The sequence below is a fragment of the Punica granatum genome, chromosome 1, assembly GCF_007655135.1.
Source record: "Punica granatum isolate Tunisia-2019 chromosome 1, ASM765513v2, whole genome shotgun sequence".
Lineage (NCBI taxonomy): Eukaryota > Viridiplantae > Streptophyta > Magnoliopsida > Myrtales > Lythraceae > Punica > Punica granatum.
In genome coordinates this window covers 9198573-9214827 of record NC_045127.1, presented here as the reverse complement: position 1 = coordinate 9214827, position 16255 = coordinate 9198573, and positions in this window count along the sequence as shown.

Here is a 16255-nt window from a genome sequence, read left to right as displayed (position 1 = left end):
GAAATGCAACCTCTGCACTTGTGAGCATCGACAGTGTGTTGTAATTAGATGTTGAATTATTATCATTTGTAGAAACGAGGAAGAAATAACGGTAAGAAGACAATGAAGGAGGAAATAATGCCGGAAAAGCTGGGAGGTGAAATCGAATAATAAAAATAAAATAATTAAAAGTACGTACGATAGAAATAATGTGTCGTATATATGCCAAAATTTTCCCACCACTAATTATTAATTTAGTCAATGCTTAAACAGTAAATATAAAATGTAATAATTTCTAACGACAAGAATGGGATTTCGGTACTACTACGCATCCACGACAAGAGTGGGACCATCCTCAAGAAACACGTCCCATTTGCAATGGACAATTTGGTTTTATTTTTTAATTTACAAACATGCAAAGTGGCATTCTATCCGTCTTAATCTTTTCCGAGCCAGCCATAGAAGATCTTTTCTAAATTATTTTTCTTCGTTGTAAAGGAGATTCGTGAATCTTGTAGCGTGGGAGAATGGAGAAACATATGGGCAAGAGATGTTGCTCTAATGTGATTGAAACGATATTTTGTTGATTCCATATCAAAATCGATTGTCTTTCCACTAAATAATATCTCTTATGTTAGCATAATTTTGGATTAATTTTAGACTAAAATTTGTTTCGAGGCCTTGATCTATCAACTTTTTCATTATGATCCATATATTAGGATTCGAGTCCCTATCATTTTCGAGCATATAATCTTTAGCCAACATATACTTATTAGACCAATTTAATTATAATTAGATGAGACTACAAAGTATTCTCAATCTATCTAATGACATACTAATTGCGGCTTCGGCATCAATAGCCTTGGTCACTTATTTACAAAATTTGAAGGACGTTGTAGTGGAAAATGCACCAAACTTTTTTTTTTTTCCTTTCTTTGGTGAAACTAAAACATCTGTTGTCATTAAAAAGAAAAAGAAAATGCGCCTCAGCTTAACTGAGATCCTGTCGTGTTCAATATATTTATAATCAAAAGCATGATATCCTATATTAATATTATAATTTATAGGGATATGCACTACAACTGGGGAGGTGCTCAACAGATTGATGTAAAATTAATGAATAATATATAGAATAAAACCAAATTTTGAGCCGGCAAAAATTATGGAAAGAAAAAGAAACTAAGAGCTCGATTGGACAAGGAAAAGAAAAGGAGGGCACATATAAAGGGGAACAAGCCAACAACTATAACAAGAAAAAGATAAGGATTGCATTAGTAATTAAGATTGATGGTCAAAAAGACAGCAATTTCTCGAGGAAAAAAAGATGGGGAAAGTAAATGGGTACTTGACATTTTGATTTTTCTTTTAGCAAAAAAAGGCAGCGAGGATTGCTCTTGCAATGCTTGAATCTCTTCGAGTTAGTCAACAAAAATGATTACATATTTTGTTGTTGACAGGTTGGGTGGGACGAGCAATTAACTAAAACGGAGATTAAGGTACAAAAAAGAGGGGATTTGATGTTAATTTAGTTGCACACGAGACTTTATCATCACAAATTAAAGTTAATGCTATCATAGAATGGAATAAAAATTATATCAAAAAAGATCATCAAGAACCCATATTACGTGCTCAATATATATATATATGTGCGTGTGTGCATGCAAATTTAAGGATCGAGACTCAGACCTCTAATCACCAGTGAATTACTTACGACCGAAGCCGTGAACCACGACATTTCGAAGTTAATTATCGATTAGATCAATCCACCACCACCACATTTAACATCGTGTTCCATACACTGCAATGACGTGAAGATTAATTGATGCATTATTGGTGATTATGACATGGTGAAGTTCCCCGCGGTTCAACTGGAAAGAAAAAGACATGGTTTACAATCATTTGGAAATGTAATTATGTTGTCCTTAGTTAAGCAAAAAGAGATGCTGACCAATGATTCATTAGAAGGTGCACATATCACTTTAGGTGAAAGGTTCTTGGGCTCAAGTGGTTTCCACTATTCCATCTGTGATTCAAATTTTTGTCAGAATTTGACACATATATATAGAAATATATTTAGTACCCTTCTGTAATTGTAATAGAGGATGTCTTTTAATTAGGTAAATTATATACCACCACACGGTGTGGACAAAATGGTAAGACAAATTTTTTCCGGCTATAAATGAGTTTTGTAAATCTAATATAATAGAGTAAAATATTAGAATAAGAATAAAGAATTTAATTTTAATAATTTAATAATTAATAAAGGGGCCTATTAGGTTTTCACTATGATGTGCATATCGAGAAAATAAAGGGATACTAGTAGTTCACAATAAAAATCAAACCTGCAATTTATTAGTTGATATAGAAAGGGTGAACCACCGTATTACACCGTCTTTCTTTAAGGCTATCTTTCTTTAATTTAGAGGTCCTGTTTCGACTTTGGTGGTTGGTAAGGGTGTGCGCATGTTGTCATAGAACGTGAGAGGCTCCATACTGATGCAGTAGAATAGGCGGCAAGTCGGTACCTAGAGAAAAATAGGTTTTGACGATCCTATTTCGAAGGAAACGGCATCCGGAGCAAAACTCACGGTTTTGCCGTGATTTTTTGATATTTAAGGCAAATTCTATCGTTTAGGGCCTCAAACAGACAATTTATGTTATTTAGGATGTTTTTACAATTTTAGAAAAGTTTATGTTTTTTGTGCAATTTAAGCGTTTTTAAAACCTATTTAAGCTTTGTACAACCCTAGGGTTGAGGGAGTTGAATTTCGGATTGATCAATAAAGTTGTGGAACTACCGTGCTCTTTCTTCCAATCTCGGATTTGTTTTCGAGTTTGATGTCTATTCCTAGTATTCGTATAATCAACAGGTGATAGAAGGTTGTTGTCTGGTATTCGTGCGCAAATCAACAGATCGCAATTTAGGTTCCGTTGCGTCACATACCTTATAATGGGCTGCCCTAACTCTTGCACATAGACAGATCTCAGCCCTCTTCTTGAAGACTGATTAGTCCCATTATCGCTCAATAGTCCCTCCACCATAACTAGGTTTAAGTGAGGTGAGATTTTACCTTGATGAAATGACATGCGGAGACCCAATGAACACCTTTTCTTTCCATAAAAGAAACAAGATAATTATCGAATAAATATGAGGGAAAGTAAACATTAATTGTATATATATTTGAATATGCGTAAAGGATTTGCAAGGCGGTAGGGGTGAAAAAATAAATTTGGTAGTACTTCCTGTCTATAATGTTGCAAGCCTCGATAACATCCTTTCATGTATCGGAGATCTCAAGTGTCCTCGTTATATATGGCCACATGCCCCCTATAGAAACTACATATAGTGCTTAGTTTCATGATCTCAAATATATAGAATCGGGAAGATATACTAGTGGCCTAAGGGGGGCCGTGCTTATGCACGCACTGGCCGGTAATCTTCTTCCACCATCATCCTACATTCCGTAAGCGTAAAACCCATTAAAGGGTGGTGCCCAATTTTGGTCGAGAAGAAACCCGGTAGGCTTATAATAAATGAAATTCATAATTATATATAACCCTAATAAATAAGTATGGGCAATGTGAACCATTGTTCTAGATATGTCAATCTCGGATTCGATATTCGACGATAGGAGTAAGATGAGCGCACACGCATATATATATTTATTTATATGTATTTCGATCCCCTTCCTTTTGTCTACGCATATTTCTAGGCAATCGATAAGCTCTCTCAGAGACGAACCCAATGAAAAAGAGTAAGAATGTTCCGAAGTGGATCGATGCCTTTGTTGCACTGCAGAAGATGAATTAGCTAGAAAAGAGAAATAAGACAGCAATTAGCTATACAGTGATGGGTGGAAAAATTGAGTGCCCAGCAGCATTTCGCTTTCAGTATCCTATGAATTCGATCATATTCAGAATGGCACCCAACAGTCCAAACACTATTCTGTGTGAGAGAGAGAGAGAGAGGTACGATCACATGCATGAGATAACGTAAGTTGGAGTAGGTGACTCAATTATGTCTTCTTCTTTCTCTCGACCAATAACGACGTTTATCATTCTTTTTTTTCTACATATCATTTTTTGTATGCCGAAAACTCTTCGTTGCAACCCAGAGAACGCATTGGATATATATCCAATCACATATGCCTATCATATATGTATTAAATTTTATTTTATTTTTATGTGATGATTGATCCGATCTATTTATCTCACAGAGAATGCATATCGAATGGAAGGATGGTATCAGAAATAATTGGATAGATGGGATTGAGATGGAGAGAGGGATAAGGGGGTGGATGTGTTCTGTACCCTGTGGAGGAGCCCTGTTTCTTTATGGGAGGCGACTGTGGCTCTCTGAGCTGATCATTTTGTCAAGTTCCCAGTCAGGACCATCTCTCTCTCTCTTTCGTTGATAAAAAAAAATTGGACCATTCTTCTACTTGACCTCTTGTGCGCCACAAGACAAATCAGACCCCATATATATATATATATATATATACATATTGGTTGAACATATAAAATGAAGGGACATTATACATTGGTTCAAAGTTATTCGGCGTTTGCTCCGCTTAAGTAAGGTTTCGAGTTCGAATCATTGTGAATGTTAGAAAATTCACGTTAAGAGACTTTTACTCCTTGATGAACCGATCCAGCTCGACTGAATTAGTTGAGACCCAATTGAATTTCCGAATTATCAAAGGTTCACAACTCAAAATGAAGGGACATTGCTTTCACTTCTTCCCATGAAGCTCAAGCCTACCTCATTTTGCAAAGCTAGGTTTCTTTTCATGTACTACGAATAATAGGATTCTCTTGGCTTTTCAGATGTGCTAGGTGCAATATAAAAATTATTATATATGATGTGATTATTCCAACAGCTGTTGGGATCGTTATATTCCGAAAAATGCACTCGAGCTCCTGAAATTCAAATATACATAATTGCGGTGAATTCCTGTGAGCGTGAGAGGTTTATCCTTTGTCCGAGCTAATCCCACTATATCTTCCATTGTCAATTAGCACGTCACCTAAAACAGTAATACGGCGGGCAGTACGCCCACATATATAAGTTGTCACAGTATTGGGAGCAATAATGAGAAAACCGATCCTGTAAGGATGAAATTCAGGGCCAAAGCAAACTTCAGGGACCAATGAACTGCAAAATAAACAAATAAATAAAGTAAAATAAAATAAAATAAAATAATAAAACATAAAACGGAAAACAAAGAAAAGACAGACTATGACTATGCGCGTCTCTCGTAGTTGTGCAGCGGGTGGCCACTTCAACAATAATCTCACCTCTCAAAGGTCAAATATTTGAATTAATTGGTCATGTTGGGTATGTCTGTCTCCCCATAGAATCTAAAGTTTGACAAAGCATTAACTCTCTGGGATTAATTTCCACAAGTTATACACATATACGAATATAATTTACATGGACTCACTCACTCACTCACTCTCAATTATTGGTGAATTGTCGCCATATTAATTGCAAGAAGATTGCATAAATATCTGCGGGAACGTGGAAAACTCACAAGTATCTACGTGTCGATATCAAACTGATCATATATACGCGATCATATTGTGGTAAATATGGACAGTGAACACAATGAATCGCAGTTAATATTCTGGAAGGTATGGCATGATGAGTAGCTATTCATCGGCAATTCCCTGACATGGTCTTTGGAGTTAATCTATATATATATATTGGTCGATATATCTTTTTTTTTCTCAGTAACCAATGATTGTCCATGATAAAATGTTTAAGAGAAGATTAAAAGGGCAAAAAAATATAATAGATCATCGAGATTATTGTAAAGGAAAAAAATAAAGTGACAAAGCACACAATAAATATAGATAAAGTTGTAAAAATCTTTCCAATTGTTGTATATATATTTTCAGCCTCTTAAAACTAGAGGCTATATGGTTCCAGACATAGTCGAGAAGCGGAGACCAAGTGCAAACCATATAAAGCTGTTATTATGTAGAACAAAGAAACGGAGTCAAGAAGGGTTTTGAACCGGTAAAACCGATTGATATATCATTTGGAAGGTGGAACATTTATGGCGTGAGTAAATAGTTGAGGTGTGCCACAATTTTGTCTTAACGGTCGATCAATCAAACATATTGATTACGTTCTGTGTGTGTGTGTGTGGTGTTGGCTTGTTTTCGTAGTCATATTTTTCTTCTGTGAGCTACAACTCATCTCGGTACTATGCAGCTCTGCACTAACTCAGTGCCAGAGATCATTTTTATGAACCGACAGAGGAACATGTATATACTCCTCTCACGATTATTTCCAACACCAAAAAAAGATGTTGTCTTTTATTCTCGTAAATTTGAAATAGAGAAATGGGCCCAAAGAGCATTTTGTACTTTTTTTTTTTTTTTTTTTTTTGCTAACTGAGGTGTTCGGACATCGCCCGACTAATCTTCGAGGCTCCGTGAACCCCCAGCGGCGCACGGAGCGGGTAATTACACCAAAAGCGCTTCGATGTCTCCAAAGGGATTCGAACCCGGATTTTAATGTAAATTTGAGTGTACATTAACCATTAGGTCAAATTCATTGAGGTTAGAGCATGTTGCACCTTGAATTGCCTCTAGTTATGCCATAAAATGCCAAGTAAATATGTCAGAAAAGAAATGCTAAATTCTTTAAAAAAAAGAAAGTATAATTGTCATCTTAACTCTCTTCCTTTATTAAAATATTTTTTTGATGAATTAAGGGGACGAAACCCATTAATAAAATATTTTTGGATGTTTATAAAAGGACAAAAGGCGATGGACTGGGAAAGGGACACTCTCCTTCAAATTTTAAGGTTTCAGGGAAATATGCATGTTCTTTCTTTAATTTTTGATGAACTTATTGATATTCGCCCCTCCCGCCGAAAAATACCTCTCTTCTATGAGTCCCTTAACTTTAGGACTTGGAAACCATCCATTTAAGAAAGACCACTCATCCAATGACCTACCCATTTGGTCGTTTTACATCGATTTCATAAATGTGGATGGATGCACTTTCAATTTTATGTGTGCCTTTATATCCTTATAATCCAAAGTTAACTAAATATATAAATTTTTTTCGATTATAAAAGAGGCTCAAAACTTAGTACAATAAAAGAGAAATTCTAAATAACTAATAATGGAGTACGGATAGTCCCACTAGATATCGAATCTGCGACCTTTAGGTCAACTAAACGAGTGCGTGCGTTACAACGCTACACCTTTTTTTAAAATTAAAAATATGATTTATTATCTGTAAATGAACATTCCGAAGTAGCCCTAATCATAGAAGAATACACTTTCATAATTGTTTGTGGAGAGAGGAGCAGATATGAGACGCGATGGATCCAACACTTAATTGAGGAGCAGATATCAGATGTTAGGCCCTCGGATATCGCTATATATTTTCACCAAATAATAGCTGGCCTCATCTTCATCCAACAATCACGAAGAGTTCAGAGACGGTCCAACTAAGGGACCATAGAAAAACATAGGATTAAGTATACACATAGTTTAAAATTTTAAATCAACATGCGTGGATTCGGGAGATTCGACGCTTCTTCTTTTCAAGTGAGGTGTCGAGTTTCAAGTTTAGTAAAAGAAAAGAAAAATTAACGATCGAGAGATTTTTAGTCCCTAATGGACTGGCTCTCGACTCGAACCTGTGATGACCCTACGTGGATATGGACATGCGATAATATCATTTGAAGGGAAAGAGTATTAATTATATTGACGTAATACTGAAGGAGGGGCAAAGGTATGTCTCAGCTATGAAGTGACAGGACGCTCCCACCTTGCAACAAAGGCAACGACCGTACAGGGAGAGCCCCTCTCTTTTCCACTTTTATACATAAGCGATGACCCGAATCAACTTGTACGCACTTCGACTAGTTAATTTCTTTTTAGGAGCAAAGGCCGATCATCGGCGCTCCTTCACGGTGCAGTTTCCGCTTAGGTCTCACTTTTTTTCCAACCCCTCCGGCCGGTATTATTCCGCTACTTTTTTACGATACAGTTGTTTCTTACCCCGTTTTTATTTGATGTAATTTTCTTTCTTTCTGTTGTTTCCTTTTACTGAGCTTCGGCTCCAATTAGCCTACCGAAAAAAGAAAAAACTTTGTGGTGAGCAATATATACTTTTCGATAATACATTATCTTTTTTTAATTATAAAAGAGGTTCATGAATCTAATACATTGAAATAGAAATCTTAATAGCTAATAAAGAGATATGAATAGTGTCATTGAGTATTGATGATTTCGGAACCTCTTTGTAAATAGCATGTATAAATACTGTTTTCCAAAAATAATTACCACATTTATATAGGAAAACTACACATATGCGTGTGTGGATATACATGGACGTACAGCAATAAAGAGGTGAGGAAAGGAGAGACTGGGGAGATTGATTCCAATCACACTGTCAGCAAAGGGATGCCAAAATGTGATCAACGCCATTCGTTTTATAAGGACCTGTCAACGTCCCGTATCTGACTGAGAATCTATCCAAAGTTTTGCCTAAACCATAACCACTGTTTTTTTCAAGAGTATATCCTTAAAGTTAATGAATTCCAACTAATTAGTTCATTAAATTATTAAAATGTAAAATTCTTTCGATATGAATTTTCTTCACTTATAATAATCAAATTCGGAACCTCACTTAGAGAACAAGTGTAAAATCATTTTGGATCAATCCATATCGATAATCATAACCACTTTTTAACACTAATATAAGAATAACGGCTATAACATCATCAGACCGGAAAGAAAAAGCAACTGTGAATATATTAGTTTCAGGTAAATACTGGTAGAAATTTCTTACCCAAAAAAAGACATTTATTACGAATAGAAATATTTTATTAATAGCATGATAAGAAAGTCGGATTATTATTTTTCTACCGAAAAAGAAGGTCGGATTCTGCTTTATGCTGTACCATGAACTGCCACTGGCTAAGTGAAAATACAAAGTACGTATACCAAGGTGAACTTTATGCATATTTATTTATATTTCCGGTTGACATTCATATTTATATTTACACATACAAAATTCCAGAAAAAATATTTAGATTGTACGTTCTTGTCATGCACATGTAGTGAAAAATGATGAAATTACACAAAATAGTGAGACAATCTCGATCAATTGCGTCCATTTATTTTCTCCTAATAACGAGGGTATATTTAAACTTGGTTTCCTATGATCCAGGTCAACATTCTTGCAAGTTCATAGGACAAGGAAATTCGATCATAATCGCGAGCGACCAATAGGAAATTATTCTCATACATAATTTCACGATGACTAGAATTCCGATTTTAATTAAAAAAAAAAAGACATCAGGTTGGACCTCCAGCCTAATTCTATTGGTTAATATCCAGTAGATAAGTCAATTTCATGTCTAAGATCATTTTGATTTTACAAAGAACGCATGAACTATTATTGCCCTCACTTATTTGTGAGGGAACTTACAAGAGCTACAGCTAGCCATGCATACGTCCCCGCGCCGGTGCCGCTGCGATTTTGCGGCGGCTTTTCTGCGGCCGCTCAGCTAAGGGAGAAGGAGGGTATAGTGTCCTTTTCACCCCCCTGCGCCGTGACATATAGTATATATTTGACCACAAACAGTATACATACATATATATATATATATATATAGGGGATGGCGAAAGATTTGATTGATTTAGAGGAAGGGACAGGGGTCTTTATTCGTCACTGCTGATCTGCTGCTGTAGCAGCGGCTATAAGCTGCTGCCGGAGACAGCTCTATGCACATATTAGGAGTCTATACCGTTAGGCTATTGCTTTCCTTTTTTTCTTTTTTTTTGAATAAAAGAGATTCATAATCGATGTTTCGTCTAATATGATAATCAGTTACAATAATATATTTAGTATTTTTAGATTGAATATTTAATATTTTAACTTAAATATTTTGTACTTTTATTATTTATAATTATTATGTACGCATGTTTAGTACTTAAATTGAAGTATTAATCACATGAATTAAAGTACCAAATATTTCATTGTTACTCTTTATCATTGTAGAATTTTTCTATAAGCTAATACAAGAAAATAGAAAATTAAATAAGAAGTATAGATGGTTTCACTGATAATAATAAAATCCGAAATCTCTTGTTTGGTTCATTGTTGAGGAGCAGCTGCTATTGCACCACAGCCACTCCTTTATCGGGTAATGCTTATTAATTGTAAGGATAAAAAACATTGTAACTCTTCATCAGGTCATTCTTTTGTTGATGGATATCATTAGGTCTTTCACTGTTACGTAAATTCCACTGTTATTTAATCATGTCATGGTCAATTTAAGGGGGTGTCCGGAGCGGTCACAGTTTCATCAATGATAATAGAATTACACCTGGTAGTTGCTCTAAATGATACGATATAGACATAATTCATGCAGCGCTGCATCAAGGTACTAGCTAGACTATCTTATTCATCAAAGATTAAAAAGAAAAGTACTAAGCTTGCGTTTGGTTTTCGCGTTGAATCATGACCAACTTAATTTGATTTTGTATAATGATTATAAGTGTTGATAAATATATGGATGAGTGAGAATATATATGTATATATATGTAGATGTGAAAATATATAGGAAAATTATTATTAAATAAAAATTATTAGGAAAAAGTATGAATGAAAATTTATTATTAAATAAAAAAAATACAAAACTATGATTATTGCAGTGTTGAATTTTGTGAAGAATAGAATTGAGTTTGGTAGAGTAAAAATTTTTACTTGAAAACCAAACATTGATAACTTTTCTTCCGGTTATAAGCTAAGGCGCATGAGCCTAGTGAGGAACAAGGGGAATGTAAAATGAATAAATGCAGATAAAAGGATTTAGTATAGTGTCATCATTCTCGACCTAGAATCAACAAGTCCTGATTTCAGTTCTCATCAAGGGATTTTCTTATGTCATCATAAATTTCCATTCTCCTATATATTTTCATATCTCCAAAAAAAAAAGATTAAAAATAGAATCATAGATAGTTTTACTAACGAGAGTCGAGCACACAACATAATGGTTGTTGGCCAAGACATTGCACTAAGTCCTCTATATTCTTAGTTGTTGGTTCGAGCGAAGGAAGGAAAAAAAATGTTGTCCTAATGGGTTGGGGACTTGGTACTAAAACATATAATTCTAATTTCGATTTCCACTCTCTCTTTCTAGATTCGTAAATCTTCCTTCAAAAAGAAAAATAAAAGGAGAGATTTGGCGGTAGCTGGCAACAATTCATCATGAAAAACTTCTCCTCTCTCTCTCTCTCTCTCTCTCTCTCTCTCTCTATTTGATCCATGTCCAATTCCTGTAAAGGACTGAAAAGAGATGCCCTGAAATTTCTCTAATGACTTGATAAAAATCTTTCACCGATTTGACTTGACATTCCATGGTCAACGCTCCAGAGGATATGTTCAAAAATAATCCATCCTTCCATCACTTCCTAGCTAAGCTAAATTTGCAGCTGATCCATCCCTATCTGATATGCTGCTGCAAAATTTATTTGCCCTTCCGCCCATTTTCCCCTTGGAATTTTGTTTGTCTTTCTGGTTTTCCATCATTTTGAATTTTTATAATAAGTCCAAAAAAATAATGGAAGTAGCTATAAGCCTTTTGAATTTTTAGTGATCGACCCATCACTTCAAATACAATTTATTATTAATTTTCTTTTTTTTTTTTTTATTTTTGCTGTCCGAGTGTGCTTTTCTTCGATCTAAAGTTCCTCAAAAGTCAAAGGCTCAAGAATTGTGGTATTAGATATCGATTTGGTCTAGTTTGTCAACAAAGTGGAAAGACAAGCAGCCAAGAATCTCATGGACATCTCCTTTAGCGCACCGTGATTCTGCCGGATGTTTGTGAGCTTTACTAGAAAGTCGCCTTGCCATCGTTAAAATCCTCAACGCGTCCATACCAAATCGCTTCTTTGGACAGAACTGACCGCGATAAATTCAGGCGTCTGCATGTTAACCGATGAAACCGTAAAAACGTGCATGGACTCGGAAGGGGGCTGACCCCGTCAGGCTGGAAGCGTACATAGGACTTTCCATGTACAATTTGTTTTTTGGGAGCGTATCCGGGGAGTTCACGAAAATGGGCCCCCAAGAGCATAGTTTCCGTACCCAGTGCAAAGCCCAAATCTGTCATATAGGAGGCCACTCTATCGGTGTCCATTTCAATTTTGGCCCAAAACTTTTTCCGGCCCATTTGATTTTCTGCATACGGTTCCATTTGCCGTGTTTTGTCCCAAAAAAGCTGGGAAAAATGACTCAACTCGAACTGAATCAGTCGTGACCCATTGAATTTCTAAATATCAACAAATACATAGGAAAAAAAAAAGTCTCAATCTTGATATTCCTGGTAGAGTACACTCAAATTACTGGTCACATGAATATTCCACATAACCATCGCATAATAACATGTCATGAGTTCGGCAATTTGCTCGGGACAATCTTGATTTTGTTAGTTTTCGCACTACTTCTGAGGTTTGTATCTCAATTATCCGCTATACTGTCTCGGCGGTAACTGATTACCTTGCAACACACCATTATATTATGGTGGTAAGACCGTGTTGATTCAGTATGAACTGATTTGACTCTTGTCGTGCAAGTGAGCTAATATTCGGAACTGATCCTTGAATCCTTTTCTCGCTTCATGTATCAAGCTGAGGTACTGCAAAAGAATAAACTACAGAATTTGCCTTATGATGCCGACCAGGAAGAAAGAATCGGAAGAGTGGCTAGCCTCATTTTGACTTATCCATCGCTATGCACTGGGAATATTCGACTTCAAGGAGGTTGGGCGTCGCCATGCACGATATGATAATGAACATTAACTTGCTAATACCATCAAGAAATAGATCATAACTAAATCTATACTATTATAATTTTATGTCATTTTCAAGAATATTCGACGAACATGATCTGTTGCAATTTTAGTATTTTACACTCGCATTAATCTACAATGATTTAGGACATCAGGGAGAGGGAAAACTCGACAATGTGGGGAAATTATTGGGTGACAACGATTGTTTGCCCAGACAGACGTAAATGTGTTTCTGGGACTTCGATGAGTTTTGCTCAAAGTATCGAACCAACCAGCAATATCATTGGACTTGGGTTCCTTATACAAATGCAGCTTTATCACCTTAAAAACAATTTTTTTAAAAAAAAATAAAGAAAATAAAAGAAGCAAAAGGAGGCTCGGTCTCTGCATGCCTTTTAAGTAAAAAAATGGACGATGATCATGTATAGGGGATCCTTCTTTGCTGCGCATGCATGCCGACTTTTTATTAGGATCAGAGGAAACCAATATTCTATCGGCAGGGCAGCATGATTAAGTTAGATGATCCGTTTCCACGTATTTAAATTTGTCGATGTCATAGTCGTTCCAGTCTAGTTTATCTGGAGTTTTAATGCTTGGTGCTACTCAAAATCGATAAATGCAAAAAAAAGGGAAATCGGATTTATTCTTATTGTATTAAAGGATCATTTATATGATTAAATTAATCTTCAATAACTAAAGACACTTACATAGCTCTGAGATGAGAATGCTTTGCTTTTGATAAAGAAAGAAAAGCCACTCAAAGTACGAATCTTTCTTGCAAAGAGAAGAGCTGTTGAGATGAGATTTGAGAAGGAGGCATCAAGTGTGGGCTGCAAACTTCTTCTTAATTCCTATTATTAATATCAATGAGAGTAGGGTTTCGAATTTAAGTTTTATAAATGGAAAATTTGTTTTTTTTTATCGGGAGAGTTTTATTAATTTATTCTTTAGTGGGTCGATTTGACTCTAACTAAAGTAGTCTGAGCCTATTTAGTTTTTCGGATACCAGGGTAAAAAAAAAACTATGAGAGCAATATCCATAATATGCGTGATATAGTTGACAAACCGTGCTAATAAATTAAAAGTATTCATCGCTATACATTTGTTGAACACTTTGTTGTAAGAAAAAAACTAAAACTAAGACCTTGATGTAATATAAGTTATTAATTTCTAATTAAAAATGACAGTAATAACCGTAATTGTAACAGCAAAAGAGAAGATGCTTCTCAGAATATGTCATACTAATAATAATATAACAGTAGTAATCAAGGGGGAAAAAGAAAGATCGTGCAAGAGATTTTTCCTTTATCTTAGGTATCACCCCATAATTAGGGAGGGGACCACAAGTGGGCGGATATGGCCCAGTTGGGGGGGTTGGCCCACTCCAAAGATCCATGTCATGTGTGTTGTGATGCACGCGTGAGTCTTTTCCAGCTGGGCTTTTATTACAGTTTAATGAGTGGCTTTGTATTTGATTAACTATTGGTTTGGGACAATGCATGATGAAGGATATATAATCATCATTTTGGGAGAACACATCCATTCATTAAATCTTTGATCGAAGAAAATTATAAGACTTATGGTCGGAGGAAAACCAAAATTCCTTCTTTTTTAAAATTTTTTTTCCTTCTGTCTATCTTTGATGATTTTAGCCATCAATTATTTGTTTTATTATTTTTCCATCGCTTAAGAATATAATAATTTTGCAAGCTAAATACGTGATTTTGTTGTATAGATTCATAGCGTCAAATGTTGGCGTGGTTTTCGGACCGATTAAAATGAACAAATAAGAGAGATGGCTTATAAACATATGATCGTTTTTCTGAAAACTGTATTGGTCACCACCAATAATGTGAAACCGAAATCTCCACGAATAAACTTCTCGGATGCAAGGAAGCCAATGATCGACGGTATCTCGCACTAAAGAAATCAATCCTTTGAGCACTCATGGATGTTTCAAGGATCACATATTCTTGTCCCCAGTTTTTTTGCAGCAGACTATAAACAAGAGTGGTTCGACAAAGATCGGGAAGATCGGGTCGGGAGTATATGTTCTCCTGTTTCATGCGTACCTTTCGATGTGAAAACATATATTTACACCCAAAAAAAAAAATGTCTCAAAGAAAGGAATTATCCATTCGGATGGAGATATTGTTTTTCAGTGGAGGAGACAAACATTCAACGTTCTGTATTTTCCAGGCACATTTTCTTCTATCAATTAAACGGTGGCTTACATCTCTACACGAGGTACAATATTTTTCAGTACTCACACTTTTACCCCACTTTTTGAACGTTACAATAATGTAGGCTAATTTCGAATCGATGAAGTTCGAAAATACCTTTTAAATAGTAAACATACTGTCACTTGCTACTCGAAATACTCTTAACAATCAAAAGAGGTGTAGTTTAGTGGCGCGTATCCTCGCTTGTTAACCTAAATATTGCAAGTTCAATACTTGGTGAGATAACCGTATCCTTTTATTAGTTATTTAGGATTTATCTTCCATTGTATAAGGTCTTGACCTTCCTTTGTAACCGAAAAAAATAGTCTTAACATTGAATATTCATTTTCAGCGACTAACATTGAATATTCACTTGCTACTCTAAAATGGCATTTGACCTAATTTGACTCGTATTAGCTTAGTTGAACCAACAAGTGCATAGAACATTAGCATGATTGACTAAATTCATCAAAAAGTAACATGATTGACTACTTATGATATGCTCATACGAATGGGCGAAACTCGTCATGTCCATGCTAAACTTGAGTGCGAATTTGCGAATCCAACATTATCCTATGAATCTACTCAACATGGTAGCTCTCTCTTTCATCGGCTTCTCTAGTTCGTGTAGTCCTCAGGTAGGGCTATAACAAAATGCCTAGCTAAGTTCATAAGATTCAATGAGGTTATAAATTTTAAACTATAATACGTTAAACTTTACTATGATGATCATATCCGGCCAGTTGCAAGAACAAACATTTCATATATTCTTTTTCTTTTGAAAAGGGGAATAATTGATATTTGACCAAATTTGAAGTAATTATGAATTAAGGAGACAAGCTCAACTAGTTAGCCTTAGGCTGCTATATGGAATAAGCTGAGATGGGGGAAATTTAATTTGATGTGAGTGCCCACCTTGATGAGGTTGGTATACCATCTCCATCATAAGATCTGCTTATTCCCTTTGACCACATGCATATATATTCCCTACACCTCTAATCAAATGACCATCAAATCACTTCTCCCTTCTGCCCATTCTTTATTTGTTTATTTTAAATTTTGGCTTGCAATGCTATAATCCATTTGTAGATCCAAATGAAAAAGGAGATAAAAACTAAAGTTCATTTTGATGGGCAACTCTTTATAAATGCTTACACTAACTAAGCATACAGAATGACCACGTGATTATAAATGCAAAAAAATTCAAATTTGTGCCTCATTGTC